The sequence below is a fragment of the Schistocerca serialis genome, chromosome 2 (assembly GCF_023864345.2).
Source record: "Schistocerca serialis cubense isolate TAMUIC-IGC-003099 chromosome 2, iqSchSeri2.2, whole genome shotgun sequence".
Taxonomy (NCBI): Eukaryota; Metazoa; Arthropoda; class Insecta; order Orthoptera; family Acrididae; genus Schistocerca; species Schistocerca serialis.
The window spans coordinates 11,186,404-11,210,415 of record NC_064639.1 but is presented as its reverse complement, the minus strand read 5'-3'; positions in this window follow the sequence as shown (position 1 = coordinate 11,210,415).

Here is a 24,012-nt window from a genome sequence, read left to right as displayed (position 1 = left end):
CCTGAAATGAAGCATCGGAATCTATAACTAGTGTCACAGGAATGGTTCAAAACATAGACAGTAAGAAGAGCCAGTCTTCTTGTACTTGAGTCGGAATTGTGCCTTTTGTATTTAATTCCGATGCAATTTCTGTGTTTCATCGTTAATAAGACGGTCAGAGTGATACAGTAAAGCTGAAGTGAAGCATCGGAATCTATAACTAGTGTCACAGGAATGGTTCAAATCATAGAGAGTAAGATGAGACAGTCTTCTTGTACTTACGTCGGCATTGAGCCTTTTGTATTTAATTCCGATGCAATTTCTGTGTTTCATCGTCAATATAAAGTCAGAGGGATACAATAAACCTAAAGTGAAGCATCGGAATCTATAACTAGTGTCACAGGAATGGTTCAAAGCATAGACAGTAAGAAGAGTCAGTTTTCTTGTACATAAGTCGGCATTGTGCCTTTTGTATTTAATTCCGATGCTATTTCTGTGTTTCATCGTCAATAAGGAGGTCGGAGGGATACAAGAAACCTGAAGCGAAGCATCGGAATCTGTAACTAGTGTCACAGGAATGGTTCAACACATAGACAGTAAGAAGAGACAGTCATCTTGTACTTGAGTCGGCATTGTGCTTTTTGTATTAAATTCCGATGCAATGTCTATGTTTCATCTTAAATAAGAAGGTCAGAGGGATACAGTAAACCTGAAGTGAAGCATCGGAAACTATAACTAGTGTCACAAGAGTAGTTGAAATCATAGACAGGTAGAAGAGACTGTTTCCTTGTAGTTAAGTCGGCATTGTGCCTTTTGTATTTAATTCCGATGCAATTTCTGTGTATCATCGTCAATAAGAAGGTCAGAGGGATACAGTAAACCTGAAGTGATGCATCGCAATCTATAACTAGTGTCACAGGAATGGTTCGGAAGATAGACAGTAAGAAGAGTCAGTTTTCTTGTACTTGAGTCGGCATTGTGCCTTTTGTATTTAATTCCGATGCAAATACCTTGTTTCATCGTCAATAATGAGGTCAGAGGGATACAGTAAACCTGAAGTCGAGCATCCGAATCAATAACTAGTGTCACAGGAATGGTTCAAAACATAGACAGTAAGAAGAGTCAGTTTTCTTGTACTTAAGTCGGCATTGTGCCTTTTGTATTTAATTCCGATGCAATTTCTGTGGTTCATCGTCAATATAAGGTCAGAGGGATACAGTAACCCTGAAGTGAAGCATCGGAATCTATAACTAGTGTCACAGGAATGGTTCAAAGCAAAGACAGTAATAAATGTAAGTTTTCTTATACTTAAGACGGCATTGTGCCTCTTGTATTTAATTCAAGTGCAATTTCTTTGTTTCATCGTCAATAAGAAGGTCAGAGGGATAAAGTAAACCTGAAGTGAAGCATCGGAATCTATAACTAGTGTCACAAGAATAATTCAAAACATAGACAGTAAGAAGAGTCAGTTTTCCTGTACTTAAGACGGCATTGTTCCTTTTGTATTTAATTCCGATGCAATTTCTGTGTTTCATCGTCAATATGAAGGTCAGAAGGATACAGTAAACCTGAAGTGAAGCATAGGAATCAATAACTAGTTACACAGGAACGGTTCAAGACATAGACAGTAGAAAGAGTCAGTTTTCTTGTACTTAAGTCGGCATTGTGCTTTTGTATTTAATTCCGATGCAATTTTTGTGTTTCATCATCAATAAGAATGTCAGAGGGATACAGTAAACCTGAATTGAAGAATCGGAATCTATAACTGGTGTCACAGGAATGGTTTAAAGCATAGACAATAAGAAGAGCCAGGCTTCTTGTACTTAAGTCGGCATTGAGCCTTTTGTATTTAATTCCGATGCAATTTCTGTGTTTCATCGTCAATATAAGGTCAGAGGGATGCAATAAACCTAAAGTGAAGCATCGGAATCTATAACTAGTGTCACAGGAATGGTTCAAAGCATAGACAGTATGAAGAATCAGTTTTCTTGTACATAAGGCGGCATTGTGCCTTTTGTATTTAATTCCGATGCAATTTCTGTGTTTCATCGTCAATAAGGAGGTCGGAGGGATACAATAAACCTGAAGCGAAGCATCGGAATCTATAACTAGTGTCACAGGAATGGTTCAACACATAGACAGTAAGAAGAGCCAGTCATCTTGCACTTGAGTCGGCATTGTGCTTTTTGTATTTAATTCCGATGCAATTTCTGTGTTTCATCGTCAATAAGAAGGTCAGAGGGATACAGTAAACCTGAAGTGAAGCATCGCGATCGATAACTAGTGTCACAGGAATGGTTCAAAACATAGACAGTAAGAAGAGTCAGTCTTCTTGTACTTAAGTCGGCATTGTGCCTTTTGTATTAAATTCCGATTCAATTTCTATGTTTCATCTTTAATAAGAAGGTCAGAGGGATACAGTAAACCTGAAGTGAAGCATCGGAAACTATAACTAGTGTCACAAGAGTGGTTGAAATCATAGACACTTAGAAGAGACTGTTTTCTTGTAGTTAAGTCGGCATTGTGCCTTTTGTATTTAATTCCGATGCAATTACTATGTTTCATCTTAAATAAGAAGGTCAGAGGTATACAGTAAGCTTGAAGTGAAGCATCGGAATCTATAACTAGTGTCACTGGAATGGTTCAAGACAAAGACAGTAAGAAAAGTAAGTTTTCTTATACTTAAGTCGGCATTGTGCCCTTTGTATTTATTTCCGATGCAATTTCAGTGATTCATCGTCAATAAGAAGGTCAGAGGAATACAGTAAACCAGAAGTGAAGCATCGGAATCTATAACTAGTGACACAGGAATTGTTCAAAACATAGACAGTAAGAAGAGTCAGTTTTCTTGTACTTAATTCGGCATTGTGCCTTTTGTAATTAATTCCGATGCAATTTCTGTGTTTCTTTGTCAATAAGAAGGTCAGAGGGATACAGAAAACCTGAAGTGAAGCATCGGGATCAATAACTAGTGTCAAAGGAATGGTTCAAAACATAGACAGTAAGAAGAGTCAGTTTTATTGTACTTAAGTCGTCATTGTGCCCTTTGTATTTAATTCCGATGCAATTTCTGAGTTTCATCGTCAATAAGGAGGTCGGAGGGATACAGTAAACCTGAAGTGAAGCATCGGAATCTATAACTAGTGTCACAGGAATGGTTCAACACATAGACATTAAGGAGAGCCAGTCATCTTGTACTTGAGTCGGCATTGTACCTTTTGTATTTAATTCCGATGCAATTTCTGTGTTTCGTCGTCAATAAGAATGTCAGAGGGATACAGTAGACCTGAAGTGAAGCATCGGGATAAATAACTAGTGTCACAGGAATGGTTCAAAACATAGACAGTTAGAAGAGTCAGTCTTCTTGTACTTAAGTCGGCATTGTGCCTTTTGTTTAAAATTCCGATGCAATTTCTATGTTTCATCTTCTATAAGAAGGTCAGAGGGATACAGTAAACCTGAAGTGATGCATCGGAATCTATAACTAGTGTCACAGGAATGGTTCGGAACATAGACAGTAAGAAGAGTCAGTTTTCTTGTACTTGAGTCGGCATTGTGCCTTTTGTATTTAATTCTGATGCAATTACTGTGTCTCATCGTCAATAATGAGGACAGAGGGATACAGTAAACCTGAAGTCGAGCATCCGAATCCATAACTAGTGTCACAGGAATGGTTCAAAACATAGACAGTAAGAAGAGTCAGTTTTCTTGTACATAAGTCGGCATTGTGCCTTTTGTATTTAATTCCGATGCAATTTCTGTGTTTCATCGTCAATAAGAAGGTCAGAGGGATACACTAAACCTGAAGTGAAGCATCGGAATCTATAACTAGTGTCACGGGAAAGGTTCAAAACATAGACAGTTTGAAGGGTCAGTTTTCTTGTACTTATGTCGGCATTGTCCCTTTTGTATTTAATTCCGATGCAATTTCTGTGGTTCATCGTCAATATAATGTCAGAGGGATACAGTAACCCTGAAGTGAAGCATCGGAATCTATAACTAGTGTCACAGGAATGGTTCAAAGCAAAGACAGTAAGAAATGTAAGTTTTCTTATACTTAAGTCGGCATTGTGCCTCTTGTATTTAATTCATGTGCAATTTCTGTGTTTCATCGTCAATAAGAAGGACAGAGGGATAAAGTAAACCTGAAGTGGAGCATCGGAAACTATAACTAGTGTTACAAGAATAATTCAAAACATAGACAGTAAGAAGAGTCAGTTTTCCTGTACTTAAGACGGCATTGTGCCTTTTGTATTTAATTTCGATGCAATTTCTGTGTTTCATCGTCAATATGAAGGTCAGAGGGATACAGTAAACGTGAAGTGAAGCATCGGAATCTATAACTAGTGTCACAGGAATGGTTTAAAACATAGACAATAAGAAGAGCCAGTCTTCTTGTACTTGAGTCGGCATTGTGCCTTTTGTATTTAATTCCGATGCAATGTCTGTGTTTCGTCGTCAATAATAAGGTCCAAGGGATACAGTAAATCTGAAGTGAAGCATCGGAATCTAAAGCCGGTCTCACAGTAAAGGGTTATAACATAGACAGTAAGAAGAGCCAGTCATCTTGTATTTGAGTCGGCATTGTGCTTTTTGTATTTAATTCCGATGCAATTTCTATGTTTCATCTTCAATAAGAAGGTCAGAGGGATACAGTAAACCTGAAGGGAAGCATCGGAATCTATAACTAGTGTCACAGGAATGGTTCAAAATATAGACAGTAAGAAGAATCAGTCTTCTTGTACTTAAGTCGGCATTGTGCATTTAGTATTAAATTCCTATGCAATTTCTGTGTTTCGTCGTCAGTAAGAAGGTCAGACTAATACAGTAAACATGAAGTGAAGCATCGGGATCTATAACTAGTGTCAAAGGAATGGTTCAAACATAGACAGTAAGAAGAGTCAGTTTTCTTGTACTTAAGTCGTCATTGTGCCTTTTGTATTTAATTCCGATGCAATTTCTGAGTTTCATCGTCAATAAGGAGGTCGGAAGGATACAGTAAACCTGAAGTGAAGCATCGGAATCTATAACTAGTGTCACAGGAATGGTTCAACACATAGACAGTATGAAGAGCCAGTCATCTTGTACTTGAGTCGGCATTGTACCTTTTGTATTTAATTCCGATGCAATTTCTGTGTTTCATCGTCAATAAGAATGTCAGAGGGATACAGTAAACCTGAAGTGAAGCATCGGGATCCATAACTAGTGTCACAGGAATGGTTCAAAACATAGACAGTAAGAAGAGTCAGTCTTCTTGTACTTAAGTCGGCATTGTGCCTTTTGTTTAAAATTCCGATGCAATTTCTATGTTTCATCTTCAATAAGAAGGTCAGAGGGATACAGTAAACATGAAGTGAACCATCGGAAACTATAACTAGCGGCACAGGAGTGGTTGAAATCATAGACAGTAAGAAGAGTCAGTTTTCTTGTAGTTAAGTCGGCATTGTGCTTTTTGTATTTAATTCCAATGCAATTTCTGTGTTTCATCGTCAATAAGAAGGTCAGAGGGATACAGTAAACCTGAAGTGAAGCATCGGAATCTATAACTAGTGTCACAGGAATGGTTCAAAACATAGACAGTAAGAAGAGCAGTCTTCTTGTCCTTGACGGGAATTGTGGCTTTTGTATTTAATTCCGATGCAATTTCTGTGTTTCATCGTCAATAAGAAGGTCAGAGGGATACAGTAAAGCTGAAGTGAAGCATCGGAATCTATAACTAGTGTCACAGGAACGGTTCAAAACATAGAGAGTAAGATGAGACAGTCTTCTTGTACTTAAGTCGGCATTGAGCCTTTTGTATTTAATTCGGATGCAATTTCTGTGTTTCATCGTCAATATAAGGTCAGAGGGATACAATAAACCTAATGTGAAGCATCGGAATCTATAACTAGTGTCACAGGAATGGTTCAAAGCATAGACAGTAAGAAGAATCAGTTTTCTTGTACATATGTCGGCATTGTGCCTTTTGTATTTAATTCCGATGCAATTTCTGTGTTTCATCGTCAATAAGGAGGTCGGAGGGATACAATAAACCTGAAGCGAAGCATCGGAATCTATAACTAGTGTCACAGGAATGGTTCAACACATAGACAGTAAGAAGAGCCAGTCATCTTGTACTTGAGTCGGCATTGTGCTTTTTGTATTTAATTCCGATGCAATTTCTGTGTTTCATCGTCAATACGAAGGTCAGAGGGATACAGTAAACCTGAAGTGAAGCATCGCGATCCATAACTAGTGTCACAGGAATGGTTCAAAACATAGACAGTAAGAAGAGTCAGTCTTCTTGTACTTAAACCGGCATTATGCCTTTTGTATTAAATTCCGATGCAATATCTATGTTTCATCTTAAATAAGAAGGTCAGAGGGATACAGTAAACCTGAAGTGAAGCATCGGAAACTATAACTAGTGTCACAAGAGTGGTTGAAATCATAGACAGGTAGAAGAGACTGTTTTCTTGTAGTTAAGTCGGCATTGTGCCTTTTGTATTTAATTCCGATGCAATTACTATGTTTAATCTTAAATAAGAATGTCAGAGGAATACAGTAAGCTTGAAGTGAAGCATCGGAATCTATAACTAGTGTCACTGGAATGGTTCAAGACAAAGACAGTAAGAAAAGTAAGTTTTCTTATACTTAAGTCGGCATTGTGCCCTTTGTATTTATTTCCGATGCAATTTCAGTGATTCATCATCAATAAGAAGGTCAGAGCAATACAGTAAACCAGAAGTGAAGCATCGGAATCTATAACTAGTGACACAGGAGTTGTTCAAAACATAGACAGTAAGAAGAGTCAGTTTTATTGTACTTAATTCGGCATTGTGCCTTTTGTATTTAATTCCAATGCAATTTCTGTGTTTCGTCGTCAATAATAAGGTCCAAGGGATGCAGTAAACCTGAAGTGAAGCATCGGAATCTAAAACCGGTCTCACAGAAAAGGTTCATAACATAGACAGTAAGAAGAGCCGGTCTTCTTGTATTTGAGTCGGCATTGTGACTTTTGTATTTAATTCCGATGCAATTTCTGTGTTTCATCGTCAATAAGAAGGTCAGAGGTATACAGTAAACCTGAAGTGAAGCATCGGAATCTATAACTAGTGTCAGAGCAATGGTTCCAAACATAGATAGTAAGAAGAGTCAGTTTTCTTGTACTTAGGACGGCTTTGTGACTTTTGTATTTAATTCCGTTGCAATATCTGTGTTTCATCGTCAATAAGAGGGTCAGAGGGATACAGTAAACCTGAAGTGAAGCATCGGAATCTATAACTAGTGTCACAGGAATGGTTCAAAACATAGACAGTAAGAACAGTCAGTTATCTTGTACTTAAGTAGGCATTGTGCCTTTTGTAATTAATTCCGATGCAATTTCTGTGTTTCTTCGTCAATAAGAAGGTCAGACTGATACAGTAAACATGAAGTGAAGCATCGGGATCCATAACTAGTGTCAAAGGAATGGTTCAAAACATAGACAGTAAGAAGAGTCAGTTTTCTTGTACTTAAGTCGTCATTGTGCCTTTTGTATTTAATTCCGATGCAATTTCTGAGTTTCATCGTCAATAAGGAGGTCGGAGGGATACAGTAAACCTGAAGTGAAGCATCGGAATCTATAACTAGTGTCACAGGAATGGTTCAACACATAGACAGTAAGAAGAGCCAGTCATCTTGTACTTGAGTCGGCATTGTACCTTTTGTATTTAATTCCGATGCAATTTCTGTGTTTCATCGTCAATAAGAATGCCAGAGGGATACAGTAGACCTGAAGTGAAGCATCGGGATAAATAACTAGTGTCACAGGAATGGTTCAAAATAAAGACAGTAAGAAGAGTCAGTCTTCTTGGACTTAAGTCAGCATTGTGCCTTTTGTTTAAAATTCCGATGCAATTTCTATGTTTCATCTTCTATAAGAAGGTCAGAGGGATACAGTAAACCTGAAGTGATGCATCGGAATCTATTACTAGTGTCACAGGAATGCTTCGGAACATAGACAGTAAGAAGAGTCAGTTTTCTTGTACTTGAGTCGGCATTGTGCCTTTTGTATTTAATTCTGATGCAATAACTGTGTCTCATCGTCAATAATGAGGACAGAGGGATACAGTAAACCTGAAGTCGAGCATCCGAATCCATAACTAGTGTCAAAGGAATGGTTCAAAACATAGACAGTAAGAAGAGTCAGTTTTCTTGTACATAAGTCGGCATTGTGCCTTTTGTATTTAATTCCGATGCAATTTCTGTGGTTCATCGTTTATATAAGGTCAGAGGGATACAGTAACACTGAAGTGAAGCATCGGAATCTATAACTAGTGTCACAGGAATGGTTCAAAGCAAAGACAGTAAGAAATGTAAGTTTTCTTATACTTAAGTCGGCATTGTGCCTCTTGTATTTAATTCATGTGCAATTTCTGTGTTTCATCGTCAATAAGAAGGTCAGAGGGATAAAGTAAACCTGAAGTGGAGCATCGGAAACTATAACTAGTGTTACAAGAATAATTCAAAACATAGACAGTAAGAAGAGTCAGTTTTCCTGTACTTAAGACGGCATTGTGCCTTTTGTATTTAATTTCGATGCAATTTCTATGTTTCATCTTCAATAAGAAGGTCAGAGGGATACAGTAAACCTGAAGGGAAGCATCGGAATCTATAACTAGTGTCACAGGAGTGGTTGAAATCATAGACAGTAAGAAGAGTCAGTTTTCTTGTAGTTAAGTCGGCATTGTGCCTTTTGTATTTAATTCCGATGCAATTTCGGTGTTTCATCGTCAATAAGAAGGTCCACGGGATACAGTAAACCTGAAGTGAAGAATCGGGATCCATAACTAGTGTCACAGGAATGGTTCAAAACATAGACAGTAAGAAGAGTCAGTCTTCTTGTACTTAAGTCGGCATTGTGCCTTTTGTATTAATTTCCGATGCAATTTTTATGTTTCATCTTAAATAAGAAGGTCAGAGGTATACAGTAAGCTTGAAGTGAAGTATCGGAATCTATAACTAGTGTCACTGGAATGGTTCAAGACAAAGACAGTAAGAAAAGTAAGTTTTCTTATACTTAAGTCTGCAATGTGCCCTTTGTATTTAATTCCGATGCAATTTCAGTTTTTCATCGTCAATAAGAAGGTCAGAGGAATACAGTAAACCAGTAGTGAAGCATCGGAATCTATAACTAGTGACACAGGAATTGTTCAAAACATAGACAGTAAGAAGAGTCAGTTTTCTTGTACTTAAGTCGGCATTGTGCCTTTTGTATTTAATTCCAATGCAATTTCTGTGTTTCGTCGTCAATAATAAGGTGCAAGGGATACAGTAAACCTGAAGTGAAGCATCGGAATCTAAAAGCGGTCTCACAGGAAAGGTTCATAACATAGACAGTAAGAAGAGCCAGTCTTCTTGTATTTGAGTCGGCATTGTGCCTTTTGTATTTAATTCCGATGCAATTTCTGTGTTTCATCGTCAATAAGAAGGTCAGAGGGATACAGTAAACCTGAAGTGAAGCATCGGAATCTATAACTAGTGTCAGAGGAATGGTTCAAAACATAGATAATAAGAAGAGTCAGTTATCTTGTACTTAAGACGGCATTGTGCCTTTTGTATTTCATTCCGTTGCAATATCTGTGTTTCATCGTCAATAAGAAGGTCAGAGGGATGCAGTAAACCTGAAGTGAAGCATCGGAATCTATAACTAGTGTCACAGGAAGGGTTCAAAACATAGACAGTAAGAACAGTCAGTTATCTTGTACTTAAGTAGGCATCGTGCCTTTTGTAATTAATTCCGATGCAATTTCTGTGTTTCTTCGTCAATAAGAAGGTCAGAGGGATACAGCAAACCTGAAGTGAAGCATCGGGATCCATAACTAGTGTCACAGGAATGGTTCAAAACATAGACAGTAAGAAGAGTCAGTCTTCTTGTACTTAAGTCGGCATTGTGCATTTTGTATTAAATTCCGATGCAATTTCTGAGTTTCATCGTCAATAAGGAGGTCGGAGGGATACAGTAAACCTGAAGTGAAGCATCGGAATCTATAACTAGTGTCACAGGAATAGTTCAACACATAGACAGTAAGAAGAGCCAGTCATCTTGTACTTGAGTCGGCATTGTACCTTTTCTATTTAATTCCGATGCAATATCTGTGTGTCATCGTCAATAAGAATGTCAGAGGGATACAGTAAACCAGAAGTGAAGCATCGGGATCCATAACTAGTGTCACAGGAATGGTTCAAACATAGACAGTAAGAAGAGTCAGTTTTCTTGTACTTAAGTCGTCATTGTGCCTTTTGTATTTAATTCCGAAGCAATTTCTGAGTTTCATCGTCAATAAGGAGGTCAGAGGGATACAGTAAACCTGAAGTGAAGCATCGGAATCTATAACTAGTGTCACAGGAATGGTTCAAAACATAGACAGTAAGAACAGTCAGTTATCTTGTACTTAAGTCGGCATTGTGCCTTTTATAATTAATTCCGATGCAATTTCTGTGTTTCATCGTCAATAAGAATGTCAGAGGGATACAGTAGACCTGAAGTGAAGCATCGGGATAAATAACTAGTGTCACAGGAGTGGTTCAAAACATAGACAGTAAGAAGTGTCAGTCTGCTTGTACTTAAGTCGGCATTGTGCTATTTGTTTAAAATTCCGATGCAATTTCTATGTTTCATCTTCAATAAGAAGGTGAGAGGGATACAGTAAACCTGAAGTGATGCATCGGAATCTATAACTAGTGTCACAGGAATGGTTAGGAACATAGACAGTAAGAAGAGTCAGTTTTCTTGTACTTGAGTCGGCATTGTGTCTTTTGTATTTAATTCCGATGCAATTACTGTGTCTCATCGTCAATAATGAGGTCAGAGGGATACAGTAAACCTGAAGTCGAGCATCCGAATCCATAACTAGTGTCACAGGAATGGTTCAAAACATAGACAGTAAGAAGAGTCAGTTTTCTTGTACATAAGTCGGCATTGTGCCTTTTGTATTTAATTCCGACGCAATTTCTGCGTTTCATCGTCAATAAGAAGGTCAGAGGGATACACTAAACCTGAAGTGAAGCATCGGAATCTATAACTAGTGTCACGGGAATGGTTCAAAACATAGACAGTAAGAAGAGTCAGTTTTCTTGTACTTATGTCGGCATTGTCCCTTTTGTATTTAATTCCGATGCAATTTCTGTGGTTCATCGTCAATATAAGGTCAGAGGGATACAGTAACACTGAAGTGAAGAATCGGAATCTATAACTAGTGTCACAGGAATGGTTCAAAGCAAAGACAGTAAGAAATGTAAGTTTTCTTATACTTAAGTCGGCATTGTGCCTCTTGTATTTAATTCATGTGCAATTTCTGTGTTTCATCGTCAATAAGAAGGTCAGAGGGATAAAGTAAACCTGAAGTGGAGCATCGGAATCTATAACTAGTGTTACAAGAATAATTCAAAACATAGACAGTAAGAAAAGTCAGTTTTCCTGTACTTAAGACGGCATTGTGCCTTTTGTATTTAATTTCGATGCAATTTCTGTGTTTCATCGTCAATATGAAGGTCAGAGGGATACAGTAAAGCTGAAGTGAAGCATCGGAATCTATAACTAGTTACACAGGAATGATTCAAAACATAGACAGTAAGAAGAGTCAGTTTTCTTGTACTTAAGTCGGCATTGTGCCTTTTGTATTTAATTCCGATGCAATTTTTGCGTTTCATCGTCAATAAGAAGGTCAGAGGGATACAGTGAACCTGAATTGAAGAATCGGAATCTATAACTAGTGTCACAGGAATGGTTTAAAACATAGACAATAAGAGGAGTCAGTTGTCTTGTAGTTAAGTCGGCATTGTGCCTTTTGTATTTAATTCCGATGCAATTTCAGTGTTTCGTCGTCAATAATAAGGTCCAAGGGATACAGTAAATCAGAAGTGATGCATCGGAATCTAAAACCGGTCTCACAGGAAAGGGTTATAACATAGACAGTAAGAAGAGCCAGTCATCTTGTATTTGAGTCGGCATTGTGCTTTTTGTATTTAATCCGATGCAATTTCTATGTTTCATCTTCAATAAGAACTTCAGAGGGATACAGTAAACCTGAAGGGAAGCATCGGAATCTATAACTAGTGTCACAGGAGTGGTTGAAATCATAGACAGTAAGAAGACTCAGTTTTCTTGTAGTTAATGCGGCATTGTGCCTTTTGTATTTAATTCCGATGCAATTTCTGTGTTTCATCGTCAATAAGAAGGTCCACGGGATACAGTAAACCTGAAGTGAAGCATCGGGATCCATAACTAGTGTCACAGGAATGGTTCAAAACATAGACAGTAAGAAGAGTCAGTCTTCTTGTACTTAAGTCGGCATTGTGCCTTTTGTATCAAATTCCGATGCAATTTCTATGTTTCATCTTAAATAAGAAGGTTAGAGGTATACAGTAAGCTTGAAGTGAAGTATCGGAATCTATAACTAGTGTCACTGGAATGGTTCAAGACAAAGACAGTAAGAAAAGTAAGTTTTCTTATACTTAAGTCGGCATTGTGCCCTTTGTATTTAATTCCGATGCAATTTCAGTGTTTCATCGTCAATAAGAAGGTCAGAGGAATACAGTAAACCAGAAGTGAAGCATCGGAATCTATAACTAGTGACAAAGGAATTGTTCAAACATAGACAGTAAGAAGAGTCAGTTTTCTTGTACTTAAGTCGGCATTGTGCCTTTTGTATTTAATTCCAATGCAATTTCTGTGTTTCGTCGTCAATAATAAGGTGCAAGGGATACAGTAAACCTGAAGTGAAGCATCGGAATCTAAAAGCGGTCTCACAGGAAAGGTTCATAACATAGACAGTAAGAAGAGCCAGTCTTCTTGTATTTGAGTCGGCATTGTGCCTTTTGTATTTAATTCCGATGCAATTACTGTGTTTCATCGTCAATAAGAAGGTCAGAGGGATACAGTAAACCTGAAGTGAAGCATCGGAATCTATAACTAGTGTCAGAGGAATGGTTCAAAACATAGATAGTAAGAAGAGTCAGTTTTCTTGTAGTTAAGTCGGCATTGTGCATTTTGTATTAAATTCCGATGCAATTTCTGAGTTTCATCGTCAATAAGGAGGTCGGAGGGATACAGTAAACCTGAAGTGAAGCATCGGAATCTATAACTAGTGTCACAGGAATGGTTCAACGCATAGACAGTAAGAAGAGCCAGTCATCTTGTACTTGAGTCGGCATTGTACCTTTTGTATTTAATTCCGATGCAATTTCTGTGTTTCATCGTCAATAAGATTGTCAGAGGGATACAGTACACCAGAAGTGAAGCATCCGGATCCATAACTAGTGTCACAGGAATGGTTCAAATCATAGACGGTAAGAAGAGTCAGTCTTCTTGTACTTAAGTCGGCATTGTGCCTTTTGTAATTACTTCCGATGCAATTTCTATGTTTCATCTTCAATAAGAAGGTCTGAGGGCTACAGTAAACCTGAAGTGAACCATCGGAAACTATAACTAGTGTCACAGGAGTGGTTGAAATCATAGACAGTAAGAAGAGTCAGTTTTCTTGTAGTTAAGTCGGCATTGTGCCTTTTGTATTAAATTCCGATGCAATTTCTGAGTTTCATCGTCAATAAGGAGGTCGGAGGGATACAGTAAACCTGAATTGAAGAATCGGAATCTATAACTGGTGTCAGAGGAATGGTTTAAAGCATAGACAATAAGAAGAGCCAGGCTTCTTGTACTTGATTGGCATTGTGCCTTTTGTATTTAATTCCGATGCAATTTCTGTGTTTCATCGTCCCTAGGGAGGTCAGAGGGATACAGTAAACCCGAAGTGAAGCATCAGAATCTACAACTAGTGTCATAGGAATGGTTTAAAACATAGAAAGTAAGAAGAGTCAGTTTTCTTGTACGTAAGTCGGCATTGTGCCTTTTGTATTTAATTCCGATGCAATGTCTGGGTTTCGTCGTCAATAATAAGGTCCAAGGGATACAGTAAATCTGAAGTGAAGCATCGGAATCTAAAACCGGTCTCACAGGAAAGGGTTATAACATAGACAGTAAGAAGAGCCAGTCATCTTGTATTTGAGTCGGCATTGTGCTTTTTGTATTTATTTCCGATGCAATTTCTATGTGTCATCTTCAATAAGAAGGTCAGAGGGATACAGTTAACCTGAAGGGAAGCATCGGAATCTATAACTAGTGTCACAGAAGTGGTTGAAATCATAGACAGTAAGAAGAGTCAGTTTTCTTGTAGTTAAGTCGGCATTGTGCCATTTGTATTTAATTCAGATGCAATTTCTGTGTTTCATCGTCAATAAGAAGGTCCACGGGATACAGTAAACCTGAAGTGAAGCATCGGGATCCATAACTAGTGTCACAGGAATGGTTCAAAACATAGACAGTAAGAAGAGTCAGCCTTCTTGTACTTAAGTCGGCATTGTGCCTTTTGTATTAAATTCCGATGCAATTTCTATGTTTCATCTTAAATAAGAAGGTCAGAGGTATACAGTAAGCTTGAAGTGAAGCATCGGAATCTATAACTAGTGTCACTGGAATGGTTCAAGACAAAGACAGTAAGAAAAGTAAGTTTTCTTATACTTAAGTCGGCAATGTGCCCTTTGTATTTATTTCCGATGTAATTTCAGTGATTCATCGTCAATAAGAAGGTCAGAGGATTACAGTAAACCAGAAGTGAAGCATCGGAATCTATAACTAGTGACATAGGAATTGTTCAAAGCATAGACAGTAAGAAGAGGCAGTTTTCTTGTACTTAAGTCGGCATTGTGCCTTTTGTATTTAATTCCAATTGAATTTCTGTGTTTCGTCGTCAATAATAAGGTCCAAGGGATGCAGTAAACCTGAAGTGAAGCATCGGAATCTAAAACCGGTCTCACAGGAAAGGTTCATAACATAGACAGTAAGAAGAGCCAGTCTTCTTGTATTTGAGTCGGCATTGTGCCTTGTGTATTTAATTCCGATGCAATTTCTGTGTTTCATCGTCAATAAGAAGGTCAGAGGGATACACTAAACCTGAAGTGAAGCATCGGAATCTATAACTAGTGTCAGAGCAATGGTTCAAAGCATAGATAGTAAGAAGAGTCAGTTTCCTTGTACTTAAGACGGCATTGTTCCTTTTGTATTTAATTCCGTTGCAATATCTGTGTTTCATCGTCAATAAGAGGGTCAGAGGGATACAGTAAACCTGAAGTGAAGCATCGGAATCTATAACTAGTGTCACAGGAATGGTTCAAAACATAGACAGTAAGAACAGTCAGTTATCTTGTACTTAAGTAGGCATTGTGCCTTTTGTAATTAATTCCGATGCAATTTCTGTGTTTCTTCGTCAATAAGAAGGTCAGAGGGATACAGCAAACCTGAAGTGAAGCATCGGGATCCATAACTAGTGTCACAGGAATGGTTCAAAACATAGAAAGTAAGAAGAGTCAGTCTTCTTGTACTTAAGTCGGCATTGTGCATTTTGTATTAAATTCCTATGCAATTTCTGTGTTTCGTCGTCAATAAGAAGGGCAGACTGATACAGTAAACATGAAGTGAAGCATCGGGATCTATAACTAGTGTCAAAGAAATGGTTCAAAACATAGACAGTGAGAAGAGTCAGTTTTCTTGTACTTAAGTCGGCATTGTGCCTTTTGTATTTAATTCCGATGCAATTTCTGAGTTTCATCGTCAATAAGGAGGTCGGAGGGATACAGTAAACCTGAAGTGAAGCATCGGAATCTATAACTAGTGTCACAGGAATGGATCAACACATAGACAGTAAGAAGAGATAGTCATCTTGTACTTGAGTCGGCATTGTACCTTTTGTATTTAATTCCGATGCAATTTCTGTGTTTCATCGTCAATAAGAATGTCAGAGGGATACAGGAGACCTGAAGTGAAGCATCGGGATAAATAACTAGTGTCACAGGAATGGTTCAAAACAGAGACAGTAAGAAGAGTCAGTCTTCTTGTACTTAAGTCGGCACTGTGCCTTTTGTTTAAAATTCCAATGCAATTTCAATGTTTCATCTTCAATAAGAAGGTCAGAGGGATACAGTAAACCTGAAGTGATGCATCGGAATCTATAACTAGTGTCACAGGAATGGTTCTGAACATAGACAGTAAGAAGAGTCAGTTTTCTTGTACTTGAGTCGGCATTGTGCCTTTTGTATTTAATTCCGATGCAATTACTGTGTCTCATCGTCAATAATGAGGTCAGAAAGATACAGTAAACCTGAAGTCGAGCATCCGAATCCATAACTAGTGTCACAGGAATGGTTCAAAACATAGACAGTAAGAAGAGTCAGTTTTCTTGTACATAAGTCGGCATTGTTCCTTTTGTATTTAATTCCGATGCAATTTCTGAGTTTCATCGTCAATAAGAAGGTCAGAGGGATACACTAAGCCTGAAGTGAAGCATCGGAATCTATAACTAGTGTCACGGGAATGGTTTAAAACATAGACAATAAGAAGAGCCAGTCTTCTTGTACTTGAGTCGGCATTGTGCCTTTTGTATTTAATACCGATGCAATTTCTGTGTTTCATCGTTCATAGGGAGGTCAGAGGGATACAGTAAACCTGAAGTGAAGCATCGGAATCTATAACTAGTGTCACAGGAATGGTTCAACACATAGACAGTAAGAAGAGCCAGTCATCTTGTACTTGAGTCGGCATTGTACCTTTTGTATTTAATTCCGATGCAATGTCTGTGTTTCGTCGTCAATAATAAGGTCCAAGTGATACAGTAAATCTGAAGAGAAGCATCGGAATCTAAAACCGGTCTCACAGGAAAGGGTTATAACATAGACAGTAAGAAGAGCCAGTCATCTTGTATTTGAGTCGGCATTGTGCTTTTTGTATTTAATTCCGATGCAATTTCTATGTTTCATCTTCAATAAGAAGGTCAGAGGGATACAGTGAATCTGAAGGGAAGCATCGGAATCTATAACTAGTGTCACAGGAGTGGTTGAAATCATAGAAAGTAAGAAGAGTCAGTTTTCTTGTAGTTAAGTCGGCATTGTGCCTTTTTATTTTAATTCCGATGCAATTTCTGTGTTTAATCGTCAATAAGAAGGTCCACGGGATACAGTAACCCTGAAGTGAAGCATCGGGATCCATAACTAGTGTCACAGGAATGGTTCAAAACATAGACAGTAAGAAGAGTCAGTCTTCTTGTACTTAAGTCGGCATTGTGCCTTTTGTATTAAATTCCGATGCAATTTCTATGTTTCATCTTAAATAAGAATGTCAGAGGTATACAGTAAGCTTGAAGTGAAGTATCGGAACCTATAACTAGTGTCACTGGAATTGTTCAAGACAAAGACAGTAAGAAAAGTAAGTTTTCTTATACTTAAATCGTCATTGTGCCCTTTGTATTTAATTCCGATGCAATTTCAGTGTTTCATCGTCAATAAGAAGGTCAGATGAATACAGTAAACCAGAAGTGAAGCATCGTAAACTATAACTAGTGACACAGGAATTGTTCAAAACATAGACAGTAAGAAGAGTCAGTTTTCTTGTACTTAAGTCGTCATTGTGCCTTTTGTATTTAATTCCGATGCAATGTCTGTGTTTCGTCGTCAATAATGAGGTCCAAGGGATACAGTAAATCTGAAGTGAAGCATCGGAATCTAAAACCGGTCTCACAGGAAAGGGTTATAACATAGACAGTAAGAAGAGCCAGTCATCTTGTATTTGAGTCGGCATTGTGCTTTTTGTATTTATTTCCGATGCAATTTCTATGTTTCATCTTCAATAAGAAGGTCAGAGGGATACAGTAAACCTGAAGGGAAGCATCGGAATCTATAACTAGTGTCACAGGAGTGGTTGAAATCATAGACAGTAAGAAGAGGCAGTTTTCTTGTAGTTAAGTCGGCATTGTGCCATTTGTATTTAATTCAGATGCAATTTCTGTGTTTCATCGTCAATAAGAAGGTCCACGGGATACAGTAAACCTGAAGTGAAGCATCGGGATCCATAACTAGTGTCACAGGAATGGTTCAAAACATAGACAGTAAGAAGAGTCAGTCTTCTTGTACTTAAGTCGGCATTGTGCCTTTTGTATTAAATTCCGATGCAATTTCTATGTTTCATCTTAAATAAGAAGGTCAGAGGTATACAGTAAGCTTGAAGTGAAGCATCGGAATCTATAACTAGTGTCACTGGAATGGTTCAAGACAAAGACAGTAAGAAAAGTAAGTTTTCTTATACTTAAGTCGGCAATGTGCCCTTTGTATTTATTTCCGATGTAATTTCAGTGATTCATCGTCAATAAGAAGGTCAGAGGATTACAGTAAACCAGAAGTGAAGCATCGGAATCTATAACTAGTGACACAGGAATTGTTCAAAGCATAGACAGTAAGAAGAGGCAGTTTTCTTGTACTTAAGTCGGCATTGTGCCTTTTGTATTTAATTCCAATTGAATTTCTGTGTTTCGTCGTCAATAATAAGGTCCAAGGGATGCAGTAAACCTGAAGTGAAGCATCGGAATCTAAAACCGGTCTCACAGGAAAGGTTCATAACATAGACAGTAAGAAGAGCCAGTCTTCTTGTATTTGAGTCGGCATTGTGTCTTTTGTATTTAATTCCGATGCAATTTCTGTGTTTCATCGTCAATAAGAAGGTCAGAGGGATACAGTAAACCTGAAGTGCAGCATCGGAATCTATAACTAGTGTCAGAGCAATGGTTCAAAGCATAGATAGTAAGAAGAGTCAGTTTCCTTGTACTTAAGACGGCATTGTTCCTTTTGTATTTAATTCCGTTGCAATAACTGTGTTTCATCGTCAATAAGAGGGTCAGAGGGATACAGTAAACCTGAAGTGAAGCATCGGAATCTATAACTAGTGTCACAGGAATGGTTCAAAACATAGACAGTAAGAACAGTCAGTTATCTTGTACTTAAGTAGGCATTGTGCCTTTTGTAATTAATTCCGATGCAATTTCTGTGTTTCTTCGTCAATAAGAAGGTCAGAGGGATACAGCAAACCTGAAGTGAAGCATCGGGATCCATAACTAGTGTCACAGGAATGGTTCAAAACATAGAAAGTAAGAAGAGTCAGTCTTCTTGTACTTAAGTCGGCATTGTGCATTTTGTATTAAATTCCTATGCAATTTCTGTGTTTCGTCGTCAATAAGAAGGGCAGACTGATACAGTAAACATGAAGTGAAGCATCGGGATCTATAACTAGTGTCAAAGAAATGGTTCAAAACATAGACAGTGAGAAGAGTCAGTTTTCTTGTACTTAAGTCGGCATTGTGCCTTTTGTATTTAATTCCGATGCAATTTCTGAGTTTCATCGTCAATAAGGAGGTCGGAGGGATACAGTAAACCTGAAGTGAAGCATCGGAATCTATAACTAGTGTCACAGGAATGGATCAACACATAGACAGTAAGAAGAGATAGTCATCTTGTACTTGAGTCGGCATTGTACCTTTTGTATTTAATTCCGATGCAATTTCTGTGTTTCATCGTCAATAAGAATGTCAGAGGGATACAGGAGACCTGAAGTGAAGCATCGGGATAAATAACTAGTGTCACAGGAATGGTTCAAAACAGAGACAGTAAGAAGAGTCAGTCTTCTTGTACTTAAGTCGGCACTGTGCCTTTTGTTTAAAATTCCAATGCAATTTCAATGTTTCATCTTCAATAAGAAGGTCAGAGGGATACAGTAAACCTGAAGTGATGCATCGGAATCTATAACTAGTGTCACAGGAATGGTTCTGAACATAGACAGTAAGAAGAGTCAGTTTTCTTGTACTTGAGTCGGCATTGTGCCTTTTGTATTTAATTCCGATGCAATTACTGTGTCTCATCGTCAATAATGAGGTCAGAAAGATACAGTAAACCTGAAGTCGAGCATCCGAATCCATAACTAGTGTCACAGGAATGGTTCAAAACATAGACAGTAAGAAGAGTCAGTTTTCTTGTACATAAGTCGGCATTGTGCCTTTTGTATTTAATTCCGATGCAATTTCTGAGTTTCATCGTCAATAAGAAGGTCAGAGGGATACACTAAGCCTGAAGTGAAGCATCGGAATCTATAACTAGTGTCACGGGAATGGTTTAAAACATAGACAATAAGAAGAGCCAGTCTTCTTGTACTTGAGTCGGCATTGTGCCTTTTGTATTTAATACCGATGCAATTTCTGTGTTTCATCGTTCATAGGGAGGTCAGAGGGATACAGTAAACCTGAAGTGAAGCATCGGAATCTATAACTAGTGTCACAGGAATGGTTCAACACATAGACAGTAAGAAGAGCCAGTCATCTTGTACTTGAGTCGGCATTGTACCTTTTGTATTTAATTCCGATGCAATGTCTGTGTTTCGTCGTCAATAATAAGGTCCAAGTGATACAGTAAATCTGAAGAGAAGCATCGGAATCTAAAACCAGTCTCACAATAAAGGGTTATAACATAGACAGTAAGAAGAGCCAGTCATCTTGTATTTGAGTCGGCATTGTGCTTTTTGTATTTAATTCCGATGCAATTTCTATGTTTCATCTTCAATAAGAAGGTCAGAGGGATACAGTGAACCTGAAGGGAAGCATCGGAATCTATAACTAGTGTCACAGGAGTGGTTGAAATCATAGACAGTAAGAAGAGTCAGTTTTCTTGTAGTTAAGTCGGCATTGTGCCTTTTGTATTTAATTCCGATGCAATTTCTGTGTTTAATCGTCAATAAGAAGGTCCACGGGATACAGTAACCCTGAAGTGAAGCATCGGGATCCATAACTAGTGTCACAGGAATGGTTCAAAACATAGACAGTAAGAAGAGTCAGTCTTCTTGTACTTAAGTCGGCATTGTGCCTTTTGTATTAAATTCCGATGCAATTTCTATGTTTCATCTTAAATAAGAATGTCAGAGGTATACAGTAAGCTTGAAGTGAAGTATCGGAACCTATAACTAGTGTCACTGGAATTGTTCAAGACAAAGACAGTAAGAAAAGTAAGTTTTCTTATACTTAAATCGTCATTGTGCCCTTTGTATTTAATTCCGATGCAATTTCAGTGTTTCATCGTCAATAAGAAGGTCAGATGAATACAGTAAACCAGAAGTGAAGCATCGTAAACTATAACTAGTGACACAGGAATTGTTCAAAACATAGACAGTAAGAAGAGTCAGTTTTCTTGTACTTAAGTCGTCATTGTGCCTTTTGTATTTAATTCCGATGCAATGTCTGTGTTTCGTCGTCAATAATGAGGTCCAAGGGATACAGTAAATCTGAAGTGAAGCATCGGAATCTAAAACCGGTCTCACAGGAAAGGGTTATAACATAGACAGTAAGAAGAGCCAGTCATCTTGTATTTGAGTCGGCATTGTGCTTTTTGTATTTATTTCCGATGCAATTTCTATGTTTCATCTTCAATAAGAAGGTCAGAGGGATACAGTAAACCTGAAGGGAAGCATCGGAATCTATAACTAGTGTCACAGGAGTGGTTGAAATCATAGACAGTAAGAAGAGGCAGTTTTCTTGTAGTTAAGTCGGCATTGTGCCATTTGTATTTAATTCAGATGCAATTTCTGTGTTTCATCGTCAATAAGAAGGTCCACGGGATACAGTAAACCTGAAGTGAAGCATCGGGATCCATAACTAGTGTCACAGGAATGGTTCAAAACATAGACAGTAAGAAGAGTCAGTCTTCTTGTACTTAAGTCGGCATTGTGCATTTTGTATTAAATTCCGATGCAATTTCTATGTTTCATCTTAAATAAGAAGGTCAGAGGTATACAGTAAGCTTGAAGTGAAGCATCGGAATCTATAACTAGTGTCACTGGAATGGTTCAAGACAAAGACAGTAAGAAAAGTAAGTTTTCTTATACTTAAGTCGGCAATGTGCCCTTTGTATTTATTTCCGATGCAATTTCAGTGATTCATCGTCAATAAGAAGGTCAGAGGAATACAGTAAACCAGAAGTGAAGCATCGGAATCTATAACTAGTGACACAGGAATTGTTCGAAGCATAGACAGTAAGAAGAGTCAGTTTTCTTGTACTTAAGTCGGCATTGTGCCTTTTGTATTTAATTCCAATGCAATTTCTGTGTTTCGTCGTCAGTAATAAGGTCCAAGGGATGCAGTAAACCTGAAGTTAAGCATCGGAATCTACAACCGGTCTCACAGGAATGGTTCATAACATAGACAGTAAGAAGAGCCAGTCTTCTTGTATTTGAGTCGGCATTGTGCCTTTTGTATTTAATTCCGATGCAATTTCTGTGTTTCATCGTCAACAAGAAGGTCAGAGGGATACAGTAAACCTGAAGTGAAGCATCGGAATCTATAACTAGTGTCAGAGCAATGGTTCAAAGCATAGATAGTAAGAAGAGTCAGTTTTCTTGTACTTAAGACGGCATTGTTCCTTTTGCATTTAATTCCGTTGCAATATCTGTGTTTCATCGTCAATAAGAGGGTCAGAGGGATACCGTAAACCTGAAGTGAAGCATCGGAATCTATAACTAGTGTCACAGGAATGGTTCAATACATAGACAGTAAGAACAGTCAGTTATCTTGTACTTATGTCGTCATTGTGCCTTTTGTATTTAATTCCGATGCAATTTCTGAGTTTCATCGTCAATAAGGAGGTCGGAGGGATACAGTAAACCTGAAGTGATGCATCGGAATCTATAACTAGTGTCACAGGAATGGTTCGGAACATAGACAGTAAGAAGAGTCAATTTTCTTGTACTTGAGTCGGCATTGTGCCTTTTGTATTTAATTCCGATGCAATTACTTTGTCTCATCGTCAATAATGAGGTCAGAAAGATACAGTAAACCTGAAGTCGAGCATCCAAATCCATAACTAGTGTCACAGGAATGGTTCAAAACATAGACAGTACGAAGAGTCAGTTTTCTTGTACATAAGTCGGCATTGTGCCTTTTGTATTTAATTCCGATGCAATTTCTGAGTTTCATCGTCAATAAGAAGGTCAGAGGGATACACTAAGCCTGAAGTGAAGCATCGGAATCTATAACTAGTGTCACGGGAATGGTTTAAAACATAGACAATAAGAAGAGCCAGTCTTCTTGTACTTGAGTCGGCATTGTTCCTTTTGTATTTAATTCCGATGCAATTTCTGTGTTTCATCGTCCATAGGGAGGTCAGGGTGATACAGTAAACCTGAAGTGAAGCATCGGAATCTATAACTAGTGTCACAGGAATGGTTCAACACATAGACAGTAAGAAGAGCTAGTCATCTTGTACTTGAGTCGGCATTGTACCTTTTGTATTTAATTCCGATGCAATGTCTGTGTTTCGTCGTCAATAATAGGGTCCAAGGGATACAGTACATCTGAAGAGAAGCATCGGAATCTAAAACCGGTCTCACAGGAAAGGGTTATAACATAGACAGTAAGAAGAGCCAGTCATCTTGTATTTGAGTCGGCATTGTGCTTTTTGTATTTAATTCCGATGCAATTTCTATGTTTCATCTTCAATAAGAAGGTCAGAGGGATACAGTGAACCTGAAGGGAAGCATCGGAATCTATAACTAGTGTCACAGGAGTGGATGAAATCATAGACAGTAAGAAGAGTCAGTTTTCTTGTAGTTAAGTCGGCATTGTGCCTTTTGTATTTAATTCCGATGCAATTTCTGTGTTTAATCGTCAATAAGAAGGTCCACGGGATACAGTAAACCTGAAGTGAAGCATCGGGATCCATAACTAGTGTCACAGGAGTGGTTCAAAACATAGACAGTAAGAAGAGTCAGTTTTCTTGTACTTAAGTCGGCATTGTGCCTTTTGTATTTAATTCCGATGTAATGTCCGTGTTTCGTCGTCAATAATAAGGTCCAAGGGATACAGTAAATCTGAAGTGAAGCATCGGAATCTAAAACCGGTCTCACAGGAAAGGGTTATAACATAGACAGTAAGAAGAGCCAGTCATCTTGTATTTGAGTCGGCATTGTGCTTTTTGTATTTATTTCCGATGCAATTTCTATGTTTCATCTTCAATAAGACGGTCAGAGGGATATAGTAAACCTGAAGGGAAGCATCGGAATCTATAACTAGTGTCACAGGAGTGGTTGAAATCATAGACAGTTAGAAGAGTCAGTTTTCTTGTTGTTAAGTCGGCATTGTGCCATTTGTATTTAATTCA